The sequence below is a fragment of the Heterocephalus glaber genome, unplaced genomic scaffold (assembly GCF_053883595.1).
Source record: "Heterocephalus glaber isolate CG9 unplaced genomic scaffold, H.glaber_assembly_v1.0 deba00001806, whole genome shotgun sequence".
NCBI lineage: Eukaryota > Metazoa > Chordata > Mammalia > Rodentia > Bathyergidae > Heterocephalus > Heterocephalus glaber.
Window position 1 is genome coordinate 2,693,698 of NW_028258481.1, and position 26,373 is coordinate 2,720,070.

Sequence of the window (26,373 nt, forward strand, 5' to 3'; positions counted from 1 at the left end):
ATTTTAGGTATACAATACATTTAGTTTTATGTTTGGGTGCATGTACCTGCACATGATGTATCTTGTTTCTTAATTTTCCCCTTAACTGTGCACCCTTCACCCCTAAACCCTTCCCTGTTTACATACTTCATTTCCCTTTATTTTTCTATTCTCATAATTTTTCTTTCCATTCTTTCCTTTCCCCTTCCCCTCCCACCACCCCTACCCCTTTGGACCTTTTCCTATTTCAAAGTACCTCATTCTTTAAAAAATAACACTTTTGCTGAAAGAACAAAACCCTAAATCCCTCATATCTCCTTTTTTGCTTAGACTCACTGTACTGGGTTACTGTGCTGTGCGCTAAGATTTCAGGGGCAGAGTACCTTGCTGTGCTTATCCAGATGCAGAAAGCGCAGCAGTGCTCAGGCTCCTTCCACACCCTACCCTGAATGTTGCCTGGTCCCCATGCTGTTGCCCTGGACCTGACAGTAGAGTAAATTGGTAAAATCAATAGGGGTAAAAACTTTATGCCATGTAACTACAGATTCAATGCAGTTCCTTAAACATTCTAATGTTACTTTTCACAGAAACAGTACAGGGCAGAAATACATGAAGGTCTATAAAAGATCCCAAATAGTCAAGGCAATCTGGAACAAAAAGAGTGAGATTTAATACAAAAAACCATCTACTTCAAATTACTCTAGATTCATGTTAATTAATACAGTGTAGTTTTGGCATGAAAATAGACACACACAAAAATGGAACAGGAGAGACAGCTCAGAAATAAATCCACATGTTATGGCTTGTGTTTAGGTGTCCCCTGAAAGCCTCATGCCTTTACTTTTATTAGGTGGCTGAATCTAGATTGTGTGATTGATTCATGGTGAGGCTAGGCCTGAAGGCACAAGGATTTATGGTTTGTTGCTACCCACCCTAAGTAGTGAGAATAAAGTAAAAGGAGCAGAAAGTTCGGTTAAGGTCCCTTGTTACTTTTAATACCCTCTGTGCACCATGTTGTTTCTCCTTTTTACTTTACTTCAGCCCTTCAGAATCAGAGGAGGCATTACACTTCCTGCATCAGGAGTCTGAGATTAACACCTACTGCTGGCCTAGGCAGTCCTACTAGTTATCACAAGACCAGGCCCCCAGTCCCCTTGCCCTTCCATCCACCACAGATTTCCCTAGCATCAGGAATGGATTCTGCCTAACCAGGCATTATTAGGTCCACAGCACAAGAAGAATGGAGGCTAAATCTTATGCAAGCCAAGGCTGCATGAATTTGTTTTTTTCTTTGATAAGTATCATCTGATTACTAAGTGTAACTCACAGCACACTGGCTCTGTTTTTAGGTCACAGCAAGGTGTAAGACTTGCTTAGAAGAACAGATTTTCCCTCTAGGCTCTTGGCAACATTAAAGAAGGATGAGGTTAACACACTGCACTGGAAGGCCAGAGGTGGTGTATACAATGATGGGGGAGTTGGCATACAACTGGAAGGAGGAGGGTGTTTATATAATGCCAGTAACTAAGGATGTGTATCAACAAATGAACAATTAATGCAGATTTGGGCATAAATGACATGATGGCATGGTTTCAGGTTTTTCTTTGAAATTTTGTTGGAAACTTCCATGACTCCTTAACTGCTGCATTTTGTGTGCCTTCAAAACCAGCAACATGTGCACCAGGCCAAGGTCCACTACTACTATTGATCCTACCTAAGCCAACTTGAACCATGTCTGTAGTGCTTTCTGACTCCTTTGTGGATGAACACAGGAAAACAAATCCTATGGTAAAATTCCTCTAGGTGGCTCTATGTGAGCAGGGTCCCCTTGAGCTCTCTTCTCAAAGGATGATGAAGGACAGTTACACCCTTTCATCTGGGAGATGGTGATGAGTTCCTGAGATGCCCTCAAGGCATTTTTCTTATTGTTCTAGTGCAAAGTATGTGTGTTTCATTTTAATGGAGCTAATCTCCTGAGCCACTGGACCTTATTTCCCAATACCTTTAACAATGCTCCTTTCCCAGGGAAACTGCACTGTCTAAGTTTTCCTCTCTGCTCCCCTTTGCTTCTCATTGTCACAGTAAAGTGAGTTACAGATAGCTAGTAACATGCATGCCACTGCCTGAAAGCTGCACTGCCTTGAATTTCTTCCGTCTGAAAAACTAGTCTGACCTTGCTAATGTTTGCCTCCTTCCAAGTCTCAGGTCACGGACCAAAGGAAGCCAAATACTTTGATGTGATGTAACCCAGGTGACCTATAATCCAGACCCAATAGCATCCTCTTTCCATCAACACTTCATGAGCATAACCTTTAGAGTTCACATTTCATCACCATTCTGATCTTCTCACCAGAATTGCCCACCACACTTAGTATGCACTCTCTGAGCTTTTTCTACTCTAGTCCTCCAAAACTTTCCAAACCCCTCCTGAAATTCAATTCCATGGGCTTCTGAACCCCATCATCAAGTAGAGTCATAGAAATAACCCTACTTGAAAGTGCCAATTTGTATCACGGTGGAAAACTACTTGAGGTGATAAACCTAGAGGAGTTGGGCTCTTCAGAACTTGGGTTTTCATCACAGTTGTCTCTCTCACTTTCAGACCCATAGTAAGGCCATCCATCATGCAAGGGAGCATGGGACAGAGAAGGCTGATCATACATGGCAGGCAGAAAGCAAAAGAAAAGAGGACACTTCAGGCTCCTGATGTGCTATCCAAGAGTTCAACTTCCTGGGCCAGGGATTTAGCTCAGTGGTTCAGGGGCCTGCCTTGAAAGCACAACTTCCTGAGTTCGATCCCTGGTACCAAAAAAATAAAAAAGAGCTCAACTTCCTTCCTTGAGGCCTCCAACTCTAAATATCCACCCATAGCACCATGGGTGGGTGTCCTTTAACACTTGGGGCTTGGGGAACACTTACCTAGACATGTGCTTGAGCCAAGAGTAGTGTTTTGGACTTCACATTTCAGTGTGCAATGGTGACGCATTTCTCACACCTGCCTGGGTACTTACTTTCTTCTTCCTTGTGTTATCACAGATTGGATAGTTTCATACACTACCTCAGTGCAAAATACTTTGAATGTAGAAGCTCTCTATTATTTACTGATATGTACATTTATTACAGTGGCACCTTGATTCACAAACTTCTTTCCACATTTCTGGTTACAAACCAAATTGGATGAGAGCTGAATCAAATTCAATGGTTAGGGTCAATGTTGACGTTATGGGGAAATTAGATTCAGTTCTCATCCAATTCAGCTTGCAACCAGAATTGTGGAAAGAATTAAGTTCATGAACCAAAGTGTAGGTGATAATGGAGAGAAAGAATAAATGAATTGTGTGTTGTCTTTCCTGACAAATTGACTCTATTGATAAGAAGTAAACATGGGCCCCCTTGAAAATTTTTAAGAGGACTTTTTTGGTTAGCTTCCCATTTTATAGACCTCCCTTTCTTTAAAGCCCATTGTTGTAGCTTTCTTTTTGAGGCACATGATTTCTTTGTTATCTGTATGCCCTGGCACTATGCGCTCACAGCAGCGGCTGCTTTTCTTGATTTCCTAGTCATTCCTTGCCATAATAGATCTCTGCTGTGTTATCAAACAGTGTCTCTGGAATGACCCAGTGGTAAAGGCCATGGTCAAGCACCCCTTGTTTAAGTTTCTTGAGATGGACAAGGTGACAATGCCTTTGAGGTTCTGCTTGTCAGCAGGGGAACAGGCTGAGCTGCTGGGCTAGTCCTAAAGTCACCTAGGTTTTAGCTCATTCAGAGAGTGGATTCCCTGGAGAGAAGGTGCAGCTATTTGAGTTCAACAGTTAGACAAGAATGCAATAACTGCCCTGAAGTCTGCAGATCTGGATTGATGAATTGCCATGCTCTGTATGAATAAATGGTTGATATTTGGGATCTTTGAGGCTGTAGAGAATTCTGATTAAACTTCCAGGTGTGGAAGAGCTCATGGCTGCATGTTTTCAAGATTCCCTGGTTGGGATCACCTTCTTATTTTGTACCCAATACCAGCTGATCTAGAACTCCAGCTCTTCTTTCCTCTTCCTCTTCCCTATCAGGTGAAAACAAAATTGGCTTCCTGGGAACCATACTTGTACTGCTAGGGAAGCTAGATAGTGGCCTTCTGTTTCTAGGTGGAGTCCTGGCTCTGTTGCAGTTTGCTGTCTTAGAAGAGGAGCAGCACAGTTAAACTGAAACCATTTGTCCTACACTTTAATGCAGATGGTTAGCCAATTCCATGTAAAATACAGGTGAATCAGATTACTTCCACATTTAGGAGTTTTCACCAATGTATTTTTCTGTATGAATCTTCCATCTGGGGGAGTGGAGCTGGTACTGCTATTTCAAACCCTCCTTGGTGTCACTCTCTGATGGTGCATTAATCAGCTTTCCCACTCCTGAGACAAAATCCTCAACATCTGCAATGTAAAAGGACAGTCTGAATACCTGTGTCTGACTACAGTGTTCCTTGGGCTGGAGACAAACTCCCTGGAAGGCTGGCCTCAGAGGCCATAGGGAGCATGCATGCCCTAGCATTGCACCAGTCCAGGGGACAGTGGACTTGGATCACCCCAGCAGCACACAAGCCTTGGCAGAAAAAGAATGCCAGCTTTGTGCTGCACTGGGCACGGTTCTTCTCAGCTGAGATAATACCTGTCACCATATAGCTGCAGTTACAAGTTTATGGACCTCATCTCGAGTTCTGTCCAGAATCTGGGATGGGCTTACTGTTCACAGACATTGTCAGATAAAACTTGATTACAAAGACTGCAATATGTTGTCTTCCACATGTACACAACCATGTACACAACACCATGTACACACCAGGTACACATCACCATAAGGACCAAGGATAGCTAGGGAAACAAGGGTTCACCAAACAGACAGTGCAAAGTGCACTGATGCTACTGAGATGGAGTTGCATGGCTGAATAACATAAAAATGCAAAGTAACTTGTAAGGAAGCTCAGTGCATTTCAAAATATCACAGAAGAACAATCATGGAAATGCAGCAAACATTAGATGTATAAGTAAACAGGAATATTGTAAAAATAAAACATAAATCTTGAAGTTGAAAAATAAAGTTAACAAAATTAAAATGCAATGAAATGTATCACCAGCAATTGATCACAAAATAAATTTACTCTGCAGGAAAAGCAAAATAAAGAGGTAGAATATTTTTAAAGAAATAAAAGGAAAAATTCTTATAGAATTTGTGGAACAATATGAAAGAGAAAATTTGTGAGTCATAATAAAAAGAAAGAAAGCTACAATAAAGGAGGATCAATGCATATTTAAAGAAAAAATAGTAGAAAATTCTCAAAATCCAGAGACATTTGAAAATGTAAAGCATACCAGTAAAAGTAAGCACACATTGGAATAAAGAATATTCAAATTTTGGAGTGGTTTTATGTAAATTAGTTATATCTTTAGCAGAAATGTTGGAAGACAAAATTATCAAAACAATAATTAAATAATTTATTAATGAATATTTAATACAAAAATATAAATTGTATTATAAAGGCAAAATATGGGCGAAGCCAAGTAACAGTAGATGTTTTGGTAATAAAAACTAAGTTACTACTAGATTAAAATAACTTGTTATAAGATATATTTGTAAAATGAATTGATGAAGCAAAATATATATCAGATGCACAAAAAAAGGCAAAAAAGCAAGTCATTCTGTTTGAGAAAATAACAGCCAGAAAAGATTACAAAAAGAGGATATATCTACAAAACAATTAGACAATTAAATGACAGTAGTAATTTCTTATTGATAATTATCTTTAATATAAGTATATTAAATTCTCTGATGAAAAGGCATAGAATTTTTTAAATGTATTTCCAAAAAAGACTCAATTTACACTGCCCACAAAATACTCCTTTTATGTATAAATAGTCACACAGACTTCAAGTGAAGGACTGGAAAAGTACATTCCATGGAAATGAACACCAAAAGGAACCCAGAATACCAATCCATATACCAGATTTAATAAACCAGCTTTACAATAAAACATTGCAAAAAACAGATCAGAAGGAGGCCAGGATTCCTCAGTAGAAGGACTTCAACAAACATGATACAACATACTGACAGAATGTTTTTAAAGCCCTCACTTCAACAGATACAGATGTATTTGACAAACTTCCACATCATTTTGTTGCAAAAATTCTCAGAAAAGTTAGTATAAAAGGAACATATCTTAATGTAATAAAGCTATTCTATAACAACAGCATAGGTAACATATTATAGGGAATACTGGAAAGTTTGTTCTCTAATATCTGGAACAAGACAAAGATGTTTGCATCAACCAGCTCTGTTCAACATACCACTGGATTTTCTGGCCAAACAAATACATCCTGGCAGGATGACAAATACAATTTATTTAAAAGAAGAAAAATTTCAAATTTTCCCTATTTTCAGATACCATTACTCGATGTTCAGATGTTCAGATTACTTGATATTTTCAGATACCATTACTTGATGCAAAAAAAAAATGCTAGGCTTGAATTCAGTAAGAACACGGAGTAAAAACTCTATGTACACAAAACAGTACTGTTTTTATATAAAGATTCTGAACTTCCTAAATAGAAGTCTAGAAAACAATCTCATTTATAGTAACTAAAAAAAGTGTTGCCTCTATTGAAGCGCTCTACAATGAAAACTATGATACATTTAAAAAGACAAAATAAAGTAAGAGACATCATCCCATGTTCATGGAAACATAACAATACCTGACTTCCAAAATTACAAAGATATAATAAATAAGAGAGCATACAGTCTTGGCATACAGTCACACATGAACATCAGTGAAACAGATTAGAGAACCCAGAAACAAATCTCCACATTTACAGCCAATTGATTTTTATAAAGGAGCCAAGGACACAGATTTAGAAAGGGAAGTCTCTTCAATAAATACTACTAGGGAAACTGACATCTCCACACAGAAGAATGAAAAAAGGCCCTTGTTTCTCAGAATATGCAAATACCAACTCAAAATGGATGAAAGGTGTGAATTTATAAAATAAAAAATTTCAGAAATACTACAAGGCACAAGAGCAAATTCCATAACTTTAATCTGAGAACATTTTGGACAAGACCTCCAAAGCACACCCCACAAGAGTAAAGACATATGGATGGAATTTCAAAAGACTGACATAGTTCTGCATGGGAGAGGCAATGGGCAACAAAGAGAAGAGAAACCTGCACAATGGTAGACAACATTTGCAAGCTGTGGAACCTGAAAAAGGATTAATACCTATAAAATGTAAGACACAATAGTTTAAAAAATAATGATTAAAATATAAGCCAAGGATGTGAATAGGCATTTGTCAAAGTAAAACATCAGAATAAATGACCAAGTAGTTCATGAAAAATGGTCATTAGTACTAATCATCAAAACCCAGATGTCGGCCTTTATTATGTGGGTACATACATCCACCTCCCAGCAAGAGTACAAGAAAAGCCCATGAAAATGGAAAAGGAATTCATTCACAATTTGGCTAAATTTGCAGATCAGATAAATTTCTCCAACTAAGAACATACTTTTATCAATATTTATTTATTTATTTATTTATTTATTTATTTATTTATAGGTATGGGCAATGGAACTCGGGATCTTGCACTTGCAAGGCAGGTGGTGGAACCACTGAGCTAAATCCCTGGCCTGTTTTTATAAGATTTTAAATGTACTTTGTACTATGACTTAGTTATTAAATATCTACATATAGTGTGGCTGAGAAAAGATTTCAGTATAGTCTATCTTTAACACATGTCATTGTAGTCTTTAATTCTAAATACTTTCTGAGATGAGAATAAATAAAGCAAGTTTGCCCCTCAATGGTGAAAGGAACATAGCTCTTGTCAGCTGAATATAAACAGTACACAAGGTGATAACTTAGCAACACGTCTTACATTTAGAAGTAAAGCACATTACATGTCATTTAAAACATCAGTTTAACCCCCACCTGATGCTCTCTAAGCTGTGGTGACCTGCCCCGGTGAGACAAGACAAGGAGCTTGAAGCTCCTGAAGCTGTCCCAGGCCATGCCCATAGCACGGTGAGGTCCACTTAGCCACTCGGGCACCTCCAACGCTCAGTGCCCCTCCACTGTGCACCGCCTACCTTCTGGATTTTCTGCTACCTGATCCCACACTACAGAGGCATAGGAGATTATAAAGACCCTTGCCCTGAGTGCCACAAGATAGACCAGAAGTTAGTAACAGAAAGAGGACTTCTCAGGCCCCTCAATGAAAACTGAAGCTCAGAAGAAAAGTAAAGAGAACCTCTAGAATAAAGGCACATCAGACCACTGTACTTGGTCTGCTGCTGGTTTGCTGAGACTTATTGACTTGTATATGCATAGGGATTCCTATGGTGCCTACTGTGACAGCAGAGACATACCCTGAAGGAGGCCCATAATTTCTATTGCTATTTGCAAAAAAGAAAAAAAATGTTTTTCTCATTTTTAATTCTTGACTTTTACTTTTTTTCTACTCTTCAAAGTTTTACTTTTCTTTCTTTTCTTTCTTTTATCTTTCTCTCTCTCTCTCTCTCTCTCTCTCTCTCTCTCTCTCTCATTCTCTCACTATCCCATATTGCTCCTCATCTCCCCATTTGTTCCTTTCTGCACTGAATTCAGATTTCTCCCTTATTGTTCTTTTCTTCTCTTTTTCCTTCTCTTTATTATCATTAGGTTGAAAGGAAAGTAAATTTGGTATCTAGCCTCCCTGTTGCTGTTAGGTGATTCTATTCATAACTTTGTTCTTTCATTCTGCCTTTTCCTCTTGCCTTCAACAGTTTCTTAGTGTTTGTGTGATCTTCCTGTGTCTTCTGGCCCCACTGCTAATCTTACCTGTTCTTTCTACCTATCCCGCCCTCCTCAACTCTTTTTAACTCCCCACCCCGAAGGGAAAAGATGGTATATTGAAGAGTTTATTCATTATAAACATGTTGGGTTGGTCCTCAGTTTTAATTTAACTCACATAGTTAAAAGTGATAGATTAATAACTACCACAAATTGTCATTTTCTAAGCTGTGCTTGATGCTATGGTATTGCTGACTATGTCATTTGGGCTAACAGGTTGTGACTGATCTAATTAGTTTTCCTTCCTGGTATAAGAAAAATATAATAGCTTCAGAGTCATTGGAGTCTCAAAACCCAAACACAAGCCATATCTAGAAGATACTTCTGAAAAGCCATCATTCCACAAGTGTTTTAAACACAAGCAACAAAGATACCTACATTAAGCAATCTTGAAATATCAAGCCAGGAATTAAATCAAGGACAGTACCAAAAACAAAAATGATAAGACACTTAAGCAAGGCACAAACTCAGGCTTAAACACCACAAAAATGAAATTCTGGGGGAAATGGGGTGGAAAAGTCTGATAATCAACCACCTGGACACCTTGAACTGATAGCACAGGAAGTAACAAAGAAGATGCATGAGGCTGTAGAAAATTTCAAAACAGAAATAATCTCCCACATAAATACAGACATGGTGAGCAGAATGAAAGACATGATTAGAGGCTCTAGAGCAGAAATAGATAAGAAAATAGATGAGATCAGAAACATGCTGGAAGCCACGAATGTCCAGCATAAGAAAGAAATGGAAAGCACGATCAGCCAACATAAGAAACAAATGGAATCCATGAAACAGATTCAAACAGATATCCAGGAGATTAAAAACTCCATTGAAAGCATGCAGAGCAGACTAAGAGAATCTGAAGACAGAATATCAGATATAGAAGACAGGTTTGTGGTTAAGGAACATGAAAGCAGAGATTTCTTAAAGATAGTAAGGGACCATGAGAAATCAATCCAACAGCTGCTAGATGATGCAAAGAAGAATTACATAAGACTCATAGGAGTCCATGAAAAAACAAGAGAAAGTACAATGGACATAAAAAATCTGTTCCCAGAAGTAATAGTAAATAACTTCCCAGACAGAGGTAGAGAGTTGGACGTACAGATAAGTGAGGCATATAGAACTCCATTCAGCCATCACCAAAGAAAATCTACACCTAGACATATAATAGTCAAGATCCCAGCAACCCAACAGAAGAACAAATTTCCACAGGCAGTTAGAGAAAAGAAACCAATCACTTACAAGTGAAAGCCCATCAGAATCACGGCAGATTTCTCAACACAAACCCTCAAATCAAGGAGAGTCTGGAGTGAAGAATTTCAAACCCTAAAAGAAAATAACTTCCAACCCAGACTGTTGTATCCTGCACAATTATCTTTCAAAATTGATGGGGAAATTAGATACTTCCATGACAAAGAATGCCTCAGAAATTTCGTGAACACCAAACCAGCACTCCAAAAATTTTAAGCAATATCTTAGAAAAAGACAATGAAGGTCACAACTCTATGAGGCCCAGCAGAGAAAAGGCACCAGGCAAGGTAAGACACTAAAGCAAAAGGGGGAAAAATAAGAAATAAAAGAGCCAACAAGAGTAAAACATCATGACAAAGATGAGACAAAATCTCTCAATTATACCTATCAATGTTAATGGTCTCAATTCACCAGTCAAAAGAAAAAGACTGGCAGAATGGATTAAGAAGCAAAACCCAGCAATATGCTGTATACAAGAAACACACCTAACTCAAAAGGAAATCCATAGACTGAAAGTAAAAGGATAGAAAACAGCTCTCCTCACAAAATGAACCCAGAAAAAAGCAGGTGTAGCAATCTTATTTGTAGACAAAGTAGATTTCAAACCAAAAGTAATTAAGAGAGATAAAGATGGTCACTACATCCTTCTGAAAGGAACAATCCAAGAGGAAGAGATGACAATCCTAAATATATATGCACCAAATACAAATGCCCCCAACTATACAAAACAAATATTAATGGACATGAAAAACCAAATAAGCACTAATACAATTGCAGTGGGGTACCTCAATATCCCTCTATCACAAATAGACAGATCAACTAGGAAAAACTTAACAAGGAAATTTTAGAACTAAACAAAGCTATTGAACAAATGGACTTAATAGATGTTTACAGAGTGTTCCACCCCACAAAATCAGAATACACATTCTTTTTAGCTGCACTCGGATCATTCTCAAAAATAGATCACATGCTACCTTATAGGACATATCTAAGTAAATGTAAAATAATTGAAGTTATCCCCTGTATATTATCAGACCATAGTGCAATACAATTGGAGATCAATAACACAAGAAACCGCAAAATACCCCAAAACACTTGGAAATTGAACAACACCCTCCTGAACAAACAATGGGTGACAGAGGAAATTTAAAAAGAAATTAGTCAGTTTCTACAAGTAAATGAAAATGCCAGTACAACATACAGGAATCTGTGGGACACAATAAAAGCAGTTCTACATGGGATATTCATAGCAGTGAATGCCCATATTAGGGCAACAGAGAGAATTCAGTTAAATAACTTAATGCAGAACCTCAAGCTCCTAGAAAAAGAAGAGCATAACAAACCCAAAGCTCATACAAGGAAGGAAATTATAAAGATCCAAGCAGAAATCAAAGCAATGGAGACTAAGAGAATGATACAAAAAAGTCAATGAATCAAAGAGTTGGTTTTTTGAAAGAATAAATAAAATCCATATACCTTTAGCTACCCTTATCAAAAAAAAGGAAAGAAAAGGCTCAAGTACATGCAATTAAGATTGAAAAAGCTGAAGCCAAAACAAAGCCAGCAGAAATCCAGAGAATCACCAATACCTACTTTGAGAACCTGTACTCTAATAAAATGGAAAACACAGAAGAAATGGACAGATTCCTAGATACATATGAATTGCCAAAATTAAATGAAGAAGATATGGAAATTCTAAACACCCCAATTACAATGAGTGAAATTGAAAATGTAAGAAAAAACTTACAAAGAAAAGCCCAGGTGCTGACGGCTTCACTGCTGAAATCTACAAGATATTTAAAGAACAACTATTGCCATTATTCTTTTTCTGTTGTTGTTAAATTCATTTATCGGTACATTTTAGGTATACAACACAATTACATTTCTCATTGGGAACTGTACCTTTACACAATGCATCTTGGTTCTTATTTTTTTCCCATTCCTAGCCCTCCCTTCACCCCCTCCACCCTTCCCTATTTACAAAGACTTTATTTCCATTTTTTCCATTTCTCAGCATTTTTCCTTTCCCTTCTTTACTTTCTCCTGCCCCTTCCACTACCCCTACTCCTTTGGACCTTTTCTTCTTATTTTGCATTATCGATTATTCATTCTAATCATTGGTACATTTTAGGTATACAATATAATGACGTTCATCATTGGAAATTTGAACCTTTACATAATCTCTCTTGGTTCTTATTTTTCACCCTTGCCCAGCCCTCCCTTCAACATCTCCATTTCTGCCTATTTACAAAGATTTTGTTTCTATTTTTCCATTTTCTCATACTAACCCCATTCCCTTCTACCCTTTCCCCTATCCCTCCCACTTCCTTCCCCTTTTCCCCTTTTCTTCCTATTTCACATTACCTATTATACATTTCAGTCCTTATTTACACTTTCAATTTCTCACACCAGAGAAACAATTTGGTACTTATACATGTGTGTCCTATTTATTTCACTTAAGAGTATCACCTCAATGTGCATCAATTTAATTAAAAATGCCTCTAATTTCTCATTTTTGATGGCTGACTGTACTCGATTTTATTAAAAAAAACACATTTTCTTTATCCAGTTTCCAGTTGATGGGCATTTGGGTTGTTTCCAAGTTTTAGCTATCACAAACTGTGCTGCTATGAACATGGGTGCACATATATCACTGTGGTATGATTCTTTAAATTCTTTGAGGAAGATCCCCAGCAGTGGAATAGAGGGCTCAAATGGAACTTCCAGTCCTACTTCTTTGAGGTATCTTCATACTGATTTCCACAGTGGTTGCACCAGTCTACACTCCCACCAGCAGTGGAGAAGGGTTCTTCTTTCCCCACAGCCCCACCAGCATTGGTTATTGGTTGATTTCATGACAGTGGCCATTCTTTCTGGAGTGAAGTGGAATCTCAGCATTGTTTTCATTTGCATCTCTCGAATGACCAGTGATGTTGAACATCTTTTCATGTATTTATTTGCTACTTCTACTTCTTTGTCTGAGAAATGTATGTTCATTTCAGATGCCCATTTTCAGATTGGGTCTTTAAATTTGGGAGGTCTGATCTTTTTAAGTTCTTTATAGATTTGAGATAGTAGACCTTTGTCTGAGGAAGAGCAGGTGAAGATTTTTTTCCCACATTGTGGGTTGTCTCTTCACACTGCTGGTGGTTTCTCTTGCTGTGCAGAAGCCTTTTAATAAGAAGAGAACCCACTTGTTGATTGTTCTAGTTCATGGGCAACTGAGGTTTTGTTCATAAAATCTTTTCCTACACCAATGTCTTCAAGAGTTCTACCTAACCTCTGTTCCAATTAGTTCAGAGTTTCTATTTTAATATTTACATCTTTAATCCATTTTGATTTTAATTGAGTGCATGGTGAGAGATATAGGTCTAATTTTAATCTTTGGCCAATTTTTCAGCACCATTTATTAAAGAGCCTAACTATCCTCCAGTGAGGGTGTTTGGCTCCTTTATTGAAGATGAGATGGCTGAGTGTGTCTGGCCTTGTTACTGAATCTTCTAATCTGTTCCACTGCTCCTCAAGTATGTTTCTTTGCCAGTACCATGCTGTTTTTATCACAATAGGTTTGTAGTATAGTTGCAAGTTGGGGATTGTGATATCCCCTGCCATGTCTCTGTTACCAAGAATTGCTTTTGCTATTCTGGGTTTCTTCTTGTTCCAAATGAATTTTTGGATTGTTTTCTCAAGGTCCATGAAGTATGCTGCTGGGATCTCAATTGGAATTATATTGAATCTATATAGCCGTTTTGGAAGTATGGCCATTTTCACAATATTAATCCTTCCTACCCAGGAGCAGGCGATATCTTTTAATTTTCTGTTATCATCTTCAATCCCTCTTTTCAGATTGCCATAGATTTCAGAGAACAGGTCTTTGATTTCTTTCCTTAGGTTGATTCCTACGTATTTCAGTATTCTGGATGCTATTATGAAAGGAATTATTTGCCCTATTTCTCTCTCAGTGAGTCTGTCATTCATGTAGAGGAAAGCTATTGATTTGTGTGTGTTGACCTTGTAACCAGCTACTTTACAGAATTTGGTTAAGTCAAGAAGACTTTTGTTGGAGTTCTTGGGGTCTTCTATATAGAGTATCAGGTCATCTACAAATCATGACAATTTGACTTCTTAATTTCCTATCTTTATTCCTTTTATTTCTTTCTCATGTCTAATTGCCATGGCTAATGTTTCCAGAACTATATTGAACAAAAGTGGTCATAGTGGACATCCTTGTCTTGTTCCTGATTTTAGTGTGAAGGATCTCAGTTTTTGACCATTTAGTATGATATTTGCTGTTGGTTTTTCATAGATGGCTTTTATCAGTTTGAGGTAGAGACCATCTATTCCAATTTTTTGTAGGTTTTTTATCATAAGTGCATGTTGGAGTTTGTTAAATGCTTTTTCTGTGTCTATGGAGATAATCACGTGTATTTTGTCCTTGGCTGTATTGATATAGTGTATTACATTTATTGATTTGTGTATGTTGAACCATCCCTGCTTTCCTGAGATGAATCCCTCTTGATCAGGGTGTATGATCTTCTTGATGATCTTCTGCATTCTATTTGCAGTATCTTATTAAGGATTTTTGCATCTATGTTCATGAATGAGATTGGCCTATGATTCTCCTTTTCGGTAAGGTCTTTCTCTGCTTTTGGGATCAAGGTGGTGCTTGCTTCCAGAAATGAATTCAGGAGTATTGCTTTCAATTTCATTGAAGAGTTTAAATAGTAGTGGCAGCACTTCCTCTCTAAATGTCTTGTAGAATTCAGCAGTGAAGCCATCAGGGCCCAGGCTTTTCTTAGTTGATAAGTTTTTAATTACATTTTCAATGTTATTGGTTGATATTGGGTTGTTTAGAATTTTTAGGTCTTCTTCATTCAACTTTGGAAATTCATATGTATCTAGGAATTTGTCCATTTCTTCTATGTTTTCCATCTTATTGGTGCAGAGGTTCTGGAAGTAGGTATTGATGATCCTCTGGATTTCAGCTGGGTCTGTTGTAATTTCACCCTTTTCATTCCTAATTGCATGGATTTGGGCCTTTTCTTTCCTTTTTCTGATAAGGTTGGCTAAGGGTTTGTCAATTTTGTTGATTCTTTTGAAGAACTAACTCTTGGCTTCATTGATTTTTCTATCATTCTCCTAGTCTCCATTCCATTGATTTCTCCTGTGATCTTTATAATTTTCTCCCTACTATGAAGTCTGGGGTTGTTCTGCTCTTCTTTTTCTAGAAGTTTGAGGTGTAGCATCAGGTTGTTTAATTGGGCCCATTCTGTTTTCCTAATATGTGTATTCACTGCTATGAATTTCCCTCATAAGACTGCTTTCATTGTGTCCCATAGATTCCAATATGTTTTATTGGTCATTGTCATTTAATTGAAGGAACTGTCTGATTTCTTCTTTAATTTCCACTGTGACCCATTGGTTATTCAGAAGTGTGTTGTTCAATTTCCATGTGTTTATCAAATTTTCCCAGTTTCTTTTCTATGGATCTCCAATTTTATCCCATTATATTCTAATAATATACAGGGGATAACTTCAATTCCTTTGCACTTACTTAAACATGTTCTGTGTGTGAGTATGTGGTCTATTTTGGAGAATGATCCATGTGCAGCTGAGAAGAATGTGTATTCTGATTTTGTGGGGTGGAACACTATAAACATCTGTTAAGTTCATTTGTTCAAGAGTTCGATTGAGTTCTAGTATTGCATTCCTCATTTTTTGTCTAGTTGATCTATCTATTTGTGACAGTGGGGTGTTCAGGTCCCCCACTACAATTGTATTAGTGCATGAATGACTTTTCTTGTCTGTTATTATTTGTTTTATATAGTTGGGCACACTTGTGTTTGTTGCATAGATATTTATGATTGTCATCTCTTCCTCTTGGATTGTTCCCTTTACAAGAATTCAGTGTCCTTCTTGATCTCTCTTAATCAGTGTTGGTTTGAAATCTACTTGAGGTGCAAAGAGGATAGCTACTCTTGCTTTTTTGGGGGTTCCTGTCACATGGAGTATTGTTTTCCACCCTTTACCTTTCAGTCTATGAGTTTCATTTTGAATTAAGTGTGTTTCTTGTATGCAGCATATTGTTGGATTTTGCTTCTTGACCCATTCTGCAGTCTATTTCTTTTGATTGGTGAATTGAGACCATTAACATTGATGGTTATAACTGAAATACATTGACTTGTCATTGCCATGACATTTTCTTTTTGTTGGGTTCTCCCTCTCTACATTTAATTACTTGTCATACCAGATGGGTTTGTTCTGCTTTGCTTCCTGGGTTTGTGATCCTCAATGTCTATTCCTAGGATATTGTGTAAAATTTTATGGAATGCTAGTTTGGTATTCATGAAGTTCCTAAGGTGATCTTTGTCATGAAAGTGTCTTATTTCTCCATCAATTTTGAAAGATAGTTTTGCAGGGTGCATCAATCTGGGTTGGAGGCTGTTTTCTTTTAGGGCTTGGATTATGTCACTCCAAGCTCTTCTTGCCTTGATGGTTTGTGTTGAGAAGTCTGCTGTGATTCTGATGGGCTTTCTTTTGTATGTGATTTGTTTCTTTTCTCTAACTGCTTGTAGAACTTTGTTCTTCTGTTGAGTTTCTGGAATCTTAACAATTATATGCCTATGTGTTTTTTTTTTTGATCAAGGCTATTTAGAGTCCTATATGCCTCATTTATCTGTATGTCAAGTTCTTTTCCCCTGCTTTGGAAGTTTTCTGCTATTTCTTCTGTGAAGAGTTTTTTTTTTTAATGTCATCTACACTCTCTCCTGTTTCTTCATTGACTTCAACCAGGCTTATGTTATTCTTCTTTGCATCATCTAGCAGCTGCTGGATTGATTTCTCATGTTCCCTTATAATTTTGAAGCAATTTTTCTTTTCCTGGTCATTAATTGCAATCTTATCTTCTATATCTGAAATTCTGTCCTCACATTGGCTCATTCTGCTGTGTAGACTTTCAGTGGAGTTTTTCATGTCCTGGAAATCTACTTTCATCTGTTTTATGGATTCCATTTTTTTTCCTATGTTGGGATTCCATCATGTTCCTGAGCTCCTCTCTAGATTTATTAATCTTGTTTTGCACTACCAGCACAATCTCTCCTGTTATCTGAGAAATTATTTCTGATTCCATGTTTTCCAGATCCCCTTTTGTTGCCAGTTCAGTGGGCCCAGGTCATTGAGTATCAGATTGTTCCATCTCATTTTCCTTTGAAGTTTCTGTAGGTGTTCTAAAAGCCTGGTTCTGAGACTTATTTATGTGTTTTCTCATTTCAATTGTGGGGGCAGGGGTGCTTTTGTCACCCATGTGGATCACCTCCTCTGAGCTGGGAGAGGTAAGACAGGGGCCAGGAGTGGTGGTAGGGATGGTGGCCAGAAAGCCCCTTCCTCTGGACCAGGAGCAGTGGGACAGCAGCTCAGAAGCCCCTACCTCTGCACCGGGTGTGCCGGCACCCAGAACCATGGTCTGGTGGTCTGGTGTCCTCTTCATCTTTGTAGTGTGGAAACAGGTGGCTTTACAGAGGAGTGGGGGGGAGCATGTCCAGTGGATTGCTGCTGATTCAGCATGTTCTGCATGACTGGTGACCACGGTAGGGCATCCCACCATTATTCTTTAAACTCATCAAGGAAATTGAAAGGGAAGCAAGGCTTCCAAATTCTTTCCTGGAAGCAAGTGTTTCTTTGACTCCAAAACCAGGGAAAATCCCAACTCAAAAAGAGAACTACAGACCAATCTCTCTAAGGAACATAGATGCAAAAATCCTCAACAAGATACTGGCAAACAGAATACAGAGTGTCATCAAGAAGATCATACACCCTGACCAAGTTGGATTTATCCCAGGGATGCAAGGATGTTTCAACATCCATAAGTCAATAAATGTAATACACTATATTAACAGAGTCAAGACAAAAACCACATGATCATCTCAATAGATGCAGAAAAAGCATTTGACAAAATCCAACACCCATTCATGATAAAAACACTACAGAAAATTGGAAAAGGAGGTCTTTATCTCAACCTGATTAAGGCTATCTATGAAAAACCAACAGCCAACATCATACTAAATGTTCAAAAAATTAAACTTGCACACTAATATCAGGAACAAGACAAGGATGCCCACTATGGCCACTCTTGTTCAATATTGTTCTGGAAACATTAGCCATAGCAATTATACTAGAGAAAGAAATAAAAGCAATAAAGATAGGAAAGAAAGAAGTGAAACTGTCATTATTTGCTGGTGATATGACACTTTACATAAAAGGCCCAAAAAACTCAGTCAAAAATCTTCTAGACCTAATTGACAAATTCAGTAGAGTAGCTGAATACATTCGGAAAATAATTCTTTTTACAATAGCATCTGAAAAAAAAGAAATATATAGGAATCAACCTAACAAAGGACGCAAAACACCTCTACACTGACAACTGCAGCACTCTGAAGGAGATTGAAGAAGATATAAGAAAATGGAAAGATATCCCTTGTTCCTGGGTAGAAAGAACCAATATAGTGAAAATGATCATACTTCCAAAACTACTATGTAGATTCAATGCAATGCCAATTGAAATTCCAACAATATACTTTGCAGAACTGGAGAAAACAATCCAAAAATTCGTTTGGAAACAGAAGAAACCTAGAATAGCAAAAGCCATTCTAGGAAACAGAGACATGGCTGGGAGTGTCACAATCCCCAACTTGAAACTGTACTACAAAGCTACTGTGATAAAAACAGCATGGTGCTGGCAAAGAAACAGACCCAAAGATCAGTGGAATAGATTAGAAGATGCAGAAACAACTCCAGCCATACTCAGTCAGCTCATCTTTGTCAAAGGAGCCAACCACCCTCATTGGAGGAAAGATAGCCTATTTAATAAATGGTGTTGGAAAATCTGGATCTCAACCTGTCAGAGATTAAAACTAGACCCATACCTATCACCACACTCTAAACTAAGATCGGAGTGGATTAAAGATCTAAATACTAAGTCAGAAACACTCAACTTGTGGGAAGATAAGTTAGGTAGAACTCTTGATGACATTAACATAGGAAAGGACTTTTTGAACAAATCTTCAGTAGCACAGGAGCTAGCACAAAGAAGCAACAACTGGGATCTCATCATATTAAAAGGCTTCTGCATTGCAAGCAAGACTACCAACAGAGCTAAGAGACAACCTACAATGTGGGAAGAAATATTTAGCAGCTGTAGCTCAGACAAAGGTCTACTACCAAGAATATATAAAGAACTAAAAAAATCAGACCTCCCAAATTCAAAGACCCAATTCAAAAATGGGCATCCAAAATGAACAGACATTTCTCAGACAAAGAAGTAAAAGCAGCAAATAAATATATGAAAAAATGTTCAACATCACTGGTCATTCCAGAGATGCAGATGAAAACAACACTGAGATTCCACCTCACCCCACAAAGATTGGCTGCTATCAAGAAATCAACCAATAACAAATGCTGGCGGGGGTGTGGAGAGAAAGGAACCCTTCTCCATTGTTAGTGGGAGTGTAGACTGGTGCAACCACTGTGGAAATCAGTGTGGAGATACCTCAAAGAACTAGGACTACAGGTCCCATTTGACCCAGCTACTCCCCTACTGGGAATCTTCCCCAAAGATTTAAAAGAATCATATAATAGTGATATATGTGCACCTATGTTTATAGCAGCACAGTTTATAGTAGCTAAAGCTTGGAAACAACCCAAGTGCCCATCGACTGGAAACTTGATAAAGAAGATGTTATCCCTGGTACAAAAAAAAAGATGTGTTTTTTTTATAAAATGGAGTACTACTCAGCCATAAAGAATGAGAAACTAGAGACTTTTATAGCTAAATGGGTGCAAATTGAGGCCATACTCTAAGTGAAATAAATAGGACACACATGTGTAAATACTGAATAGTTCCTCTAGTGTGAGAAATTGAAAGTGTAAATAAGGATGAAAATGATTAAAATGAATAATTGATAAGTTGAAAAAAGAAAAGGTCCAAGGGTTTGGGGATGGTGGAAGAGGAAGGGGAAAGGCAAGAAGGGAAAGAAAAAATTATGAGAAAAAAATGGAATCAAACTCTGTGTAAATAGGGAAGGGTGGAGGGGGTGAAGGGTGCACAGGTAATGGGAGAAAAAATAAAAACTAAGATGCATCATGTTCTGGTACAAGCACCCAATGATAAATGTAAATGTATTTTATACCTAAAATGTACCAATAAATATATTATAAAAAATAGCGAAAACATCAGTTTATTTAATCAGAATTATGAACCAAAGTTTACCGTTAAAACGACTTTAAACAGATGTCTAAGTAAATTCTCATTCTTAACACATGATTTTCTTAGGCAATCAAATCCTAACAAAAGACAGTAGAGAACACAAGAAACTACACTTTGATGGAAGTAAAATCTTTATTCTTCATGCTTGCAATGCAATGCTTTAAGGAAATATTGTTGTTTTAAACATACAGAACTAGAGATTTTTACTTTATCTCTTTGTATTACATCTTTTTTTTTTTCCAGTACCAGGGATCAAACTCAGGACCTGGCACTTGTGAGACATGCACAGCCCCACTGAGCTAAATCCCAGCCCTCTTTGTATTACATCTTGAATATATTTAATTTTTTTTTTCAAAAATATATCGCTAGAATATATGGTCAATTTGGAAAAAGAGTAAGTCTTACATCATTACATCATCATAAAATGATGCCATATCAGAAGTTTAAATCCACACATAGGTTACCAGTAATTTAAAAACTGCTGCTACTTTTTCAAAATCTATTTTAGGGTGGAGATAAAAAAGCAAATACAACCAAAATTAAAGTTTTTGAACAGAAATATTTTGCCAACATGTTTTAAACAACTTTTAATAACAAACCTCTGGAGTTTAGTCTGTCTGCATTTAGTATGTAGTCTTATTTGTATTTTAAATTCTATTGACCAACTGACACCTGTATTTCTGTCCCAGACAATTATAAAGGCCATGCATAGATGACAACACTGTATATTTATCTCAAAAACAGTTTGGTATGGGAAAAGTCCCTGATGTTTTTTTTCTGAAACATGCAAGGCTGTTATGTAAAACCAAATTTTTTGAAGAACTGTGTTTTAGCTCTCGGCTCAGAGCCTAGAAACACCTCCGTGCAATGCCCAGTGGGATCCTGAACTGCTGGGCAAATTGCTAGGCGCTATACCCACCTAGTGGGCGACGAAAAGTGCACTCTTGGCTCTGTGCCGCTGCCCCCTCTAGAGTTGCATCCTCGACCCTTGACCCTCTCTCGCTAGCTGCCGACCGCTGCTCAGGACTGGTGAAGTGTGGCATGACGTTCCTCCGTGCACAGCTGCTGGGAACCCTGCTGCAACACCGGCCTCCAGGCCCTGCCCTGCTCTCCCGCTTCTGAGCAGAAGCCCTCCCGTTGCCCCCTGCCCACCCGCGGTGTACCAGGCTGTGGTGCAGCAGCCAAGCATGCTCTGCAGGGCCCTTGTCCCCCTTCCCTAGGGCAGCCAGAGCCTGGAGGCAGGAGCCTACCACATGGAGCCAGCCCCCGCCCGCCCCGGCGGAGCTATGAGCTTCTTTGGCTTGGGGAGAGCATGGAGGTGGAGATCCTGCTGAAATGCGGAGAGTAGGAAGCGAGTGGACCACAAGCCAGAGGACAGGAAGGAGAAGTATTTCCTCTTCTAAGATGGGGAGACCCTCTCCTGGAAGGTGAGCCTCCCGCTAAAGATCCCTAACAAGTGGCTGGAGCACCAGGGCATCAAGATTAAATTCACTAGGCAGGTTTAACTCTATTACAACCGTGGCAATCACCATGAGTTTGTGTCCCTGGTGAAGGACTTGGCTCGGCCTGGAGAGATCACCCTGTCTCAGACCTTCAACTTTGAATTCACCCACATGGAGAAGCCATCTGAGACCTACACAGGGCAGAATGTAAAGCTACACTATTTCCTTCGGGCCACCATTAGCCGCCACCTCAATGATGTTGTCAAGGAGATGGACATTGTGGTGCACACACTGAGCACATACCCAGAGCTGAATTTGTCCATCCAAATGGAGGCTGGGATTGAGGACTGCCTGTACATTGAGTCTGAGTACAATAAATCTAAATACCACTTGAAAGATGTCATTGTAGGGAAGATATAATTCTTGTTGGTGAGAATCAAACTCAAGAACATGGAGATAGACATCATCAAACAAGGAACGACAGGCACTGGCCCCAATGTTTACCAGGAGAATGACACAAGAGCCAACTATGAAATAGTAGATGGGGAACCAGTGCAGGGAGTATCTATCCCATTCAGGCTTTTCCTGGCAGGGTATGAGCTCACACTCATGATGCAGAACACAAACAAGAAGTTCTCTGTGAGCTATTACCTCAGCCTGGTGCTGATTGATGAGGAGGAGCGGTGCCACTTCAAGCAGCAGAAAGTGGCATTATGGCGGAAGGGCAAAAATGTACAGAAGAGCATGTTCCACCAGGCAGCCATTACTTCTCAGAGCCTCGAGGGCACAGCCTCCCTGGGTGAGGTGCGGACCCCCAGTCAGCGCCTGATAACAACAACAAGCAGTAGGCCACTGGGCCGGGAAGCTGAAGGGCTACCCCACAGCACCCGCATCTACCAAACACTAGCAGCTGGGGAAGGGGAAGGATGGTGTGTAGCTCAGCTGACCATTATTTGGAACCTGAAAACAAATCATTTTTTTGACTTAAATTCTTTTCTCTGAAGAACTGAAGGGGCTTGGGTTGGGAAGCAGCCTCCTTGGGATTCTGTGGCAGATGCTAGAATAGGGAGAGGAAGCATAGTGGAAGCTAGTCTCTGGGAAATAAGAGGCCTCCTCCTGAGCTGCTTTTTGTGTCTCAGAGGAGACCCAGGAGCATGCAGCCTTGGCTTCTGGCTCTGAGTTTCCTGACATGGAATCTGAGCAGGTCCTTGGGATTTAGAGCAGCCAGCAGCGCCCAGGGAAGTCATGTCTCATACTCCCCTTGATGATCCCTGAGGTAGTCCCAAGAGGAGAGGGCCTGTCCTCTCCTAAATAGGGTGGGGGGGGCCCTCCAGATCAGGAAGCTACCTCTCTGGGAGTGCCGGACATGATTCTTTGGAGTTTCCACAGTCATTTTCCCTCTGGCCTGTCACTACTGGGACCCAGGTGCCTGTCTTCCCCACCTCCTCTGGCTTGTCATGAACATCCTGGCCCAGAAGCTGATGGAACAGCTGGGGGCTGACTGGTTCCTCATCCAAGAGAGATACCTGAGTCCAGAGAAACCCTGGGGTAAGTGTCATGTATGGATGGCCAAGAGGCTGAGCCACTAAGGAAGGAGGATTCAAGCATACCAACTGCCTCCCTTTGAGTGTGACTCTACTTGACAGTCTGAGGTCTGGCTCCTTCTAGTGTATTCCTGTAAGTAATCCAGCAACTCCAAGCAAGACCTTCTGTTCTCTTTAAGATGTCCTGGGAAGGGGCCACGATTCTTTTCCTCCCTAAGATTGGACCCTTCTTCACTCCTTGTCTCCCATTTAATTTCTGGGAATTGGGGCTTGGTTTCAAGCGCTTGTAAATTTTGTCCTTACCTCTACTTTAAACCTGTTCACTTCTCTACTTATAAGTTATGGGAGGGAGATGGGAACCCCAGCAGAGGATTCAATTACCACAACTTCCAGATAATTTTTCTTGCCAAATTACATCTTCATTTTCAGGAGTTCACTCACCCATTTAGGACTATTGATTTTTTTGTTATTGTTTAAAAACATGAAAACTTTTGTGCATGTTATTACACTAGAGGACAGTTTCCCCTTGTTGATTTGTGCTTGGGCATATACTGTAGTAGTATTTACTATCTTTTCTGCCTCATCTGAAAGGAATTGTTCTACTGGTCTCCCTTCCCTTTATAAAAAGCTCAATCAGGCCCACTGGCAAATCAGTGCAGTATCTGGTCCTTTCGAGATTTTGGCCATTTGGAAAGTAGAAGCATTGGTTTCTGCCTCCTGTTTCAGTTAGTGTAGAAAATGAAGACTCCTCTTTTCATCAGAAATCAGGGCAAACTTGGACCTTGCCTAGGACAGCTCCTGGATCAGAGTTAGACTGGAGTGAAAGACACTTGAGGAATGTGTGTATTTGACTGGGAGCAGCAGAACCAAAGTAAATTCATTCCCCGTGCCAGACCTGGAGCTCAAGTGTAACACACAATCCCAGTGGAACAGGGTCAGCCACCCAACTGCCCTTGGACTACCAAGGCTAGGACTTAACATATCCAAGAAAGGCAGGTTCTATGTCCCTGCCTTTTTCATAGCAAGAGAATAGGCTCTGGTGTGCCTCCTTTTATTTTTTGGTACCTGGGATCGAACTCTGGACCTTTCACTTGTGAGGCAGGTGGTGGCACCACTGATCTAAATCCTGGGCCCTGGTTGTGCCTCCTTTTAATAGGCAGTATTTTAACTAGAAAGCATTTGTCAGTTCCTCTGCCTCTCAACTGACAAGAGAAACTCATTTCCCAACTTTCCTAACATCTTTTCTTCTGGGAGAACTAGAAGATGGAATTTAATTTGATTATCTCAGGAGCTGTGAACAAGCCAGGTCTTTTTTTTCTGACTATCCCTTTTCTTTCCTCTCTGTCAACTGTGAAAGTGAGGGAGAGGGTCTTGTCCCCTTCCTTTAAGGTCCTGAGACCTAGGAGCTCATTAGGTACTAAACCAAACAGTGCAATCTCTAAGTAAGCAGCTTCAGTGCTTACATGTTTCTTAATGTGTTGTCTGTTCAATGGCTGTATTTTAAAAAAAAGAAAAAAACCCTTGTTTTAATGGTTTAATTAAAGGACACCCATGGCTTTGGAGGTATCATGCCATGGTCCAAAAAATTAAAACAAACAAACTATATTTTAGGTATCTAGTTAAGCAAAATCTAGACATGAAAATAGAAGTAGCTTACCTAGTGTCAAAAAGCAAGCAAGCCTTTAGCTTCTGTTAAGACTATTAATATTAAGCCACATGAATAAACATATTTTAGCAGACTAGAAATGCCCTGTCTCTGTCTGTCTCTCTGTCTCTCTCTCTGTATTTGTCTGTTCTCCCTCTCTTTCTCTCCCCCCCTCACAAACAGAAGGGCATTAGCTTGGTCTGTCTGGTGCCATCTCTCTCTTTTTGGTGGCTTGGAACCTTTCCAAAGCAATGCAAATTTGAGTTATCAGTTGATAACTGACATCCTCAGGACCAGGTAAACCTATGGACTCAATCCAAAGAATCCACTATTTGTTATTCCTACTCTCTCCTCCAGAAAAGCCCCAATCCCTTTCTTGTCCCTTCTCACCCAGTTTGAGGCTGCCATTTGCCAGAAAATTAAAACCCTTTAACGTTTCCTGATATTATTCATCAGGGAGAGGGGAGGGGAAGCAAGGCTTGTTATTTTCCTGTTGATAGGAGAGACCCGTACTTCTCTAAGATGCCATGTGATTTGTAGTTTCTAAGTGATACCTCCAGACTTTATAAACTCTCTATGAGTCAGCTCCTCATGTATATTCCAGGTCCCTGGATATTAAGATTTGTGGGGTACATTTTTGAGTAAAGCCAGCTGTTTTGTGCAGCCCCTTTCCTGCTTTCCTTATCTGTTGATGAACAAGGACACTCATCCTGAACATGAGCAACAGATTTCTGCATGACTAGCAAGGTGCCTGACAGAAATCAGGGCAGAGCTATCCAGTGCAGGTGGCTTGGACCCTGGGGTGACAGGGAAGAGCTTCCCCCGCAACCCAGGCAGTTCTGGCTCTAGGAAGCAGAGCAGGCTGCACATGCGGTGAAACCCCAGGACCAGGCAGGCAGCCCAGGCAGCCGGCCTTTGGCATCTAACTAGGATCTCATCTTTGCTCTCTGTTTTTCATTTGTTTCTCTCATTATTTTCTTTTCAAAGTACAAAAGAGAGAACTTAATGGCTTGCAGTACATCCTAAATGATCACGAGTAACTCAATGCCCCTAAAACATCACCACAGGTTATATTTTATGCACTTGGGACAATTTAAGTGGAGGATTTTAAAAGGTTGATTTTTCTCCAAGCATAATGCATAGAGTAAAGACACATGGCCTCAGACTTGTTTTTACACTAAGGGAGGATAGTGAAGAAATGCCCCATCTAGTATTCTACAGCCCTTCACTCTTTCCCCCTTCTGATTTTGATTCATTGTCTATGGTGTTAACCAACAGCAAGGACAAAAGCAACAAAATACTCAGAGTACCTTAAAGTATTAAAGGAAATACTGTTATGACTTATGGATAAAGAGGGCTATTGATACCTCTAGGGAAA

The 26,373-nt window shown here is 39.3% G+C and overlaps 1 pseudogene; it reads left to right on the plus strand.

Annotated features, from left to right (window-relative positions):
• Positions 1-21,650: 21,650 nt before the first annotated feature.
• Positions 21,651-22,808, plus strand: LOC101710847 (vacuolar protein sorting-associated protein 26B pseudogene; annotated as a pseudogene).
• The last annotated feature ends 3,565 nt before the right edge of the window (positions 22,809-26,373 follow it).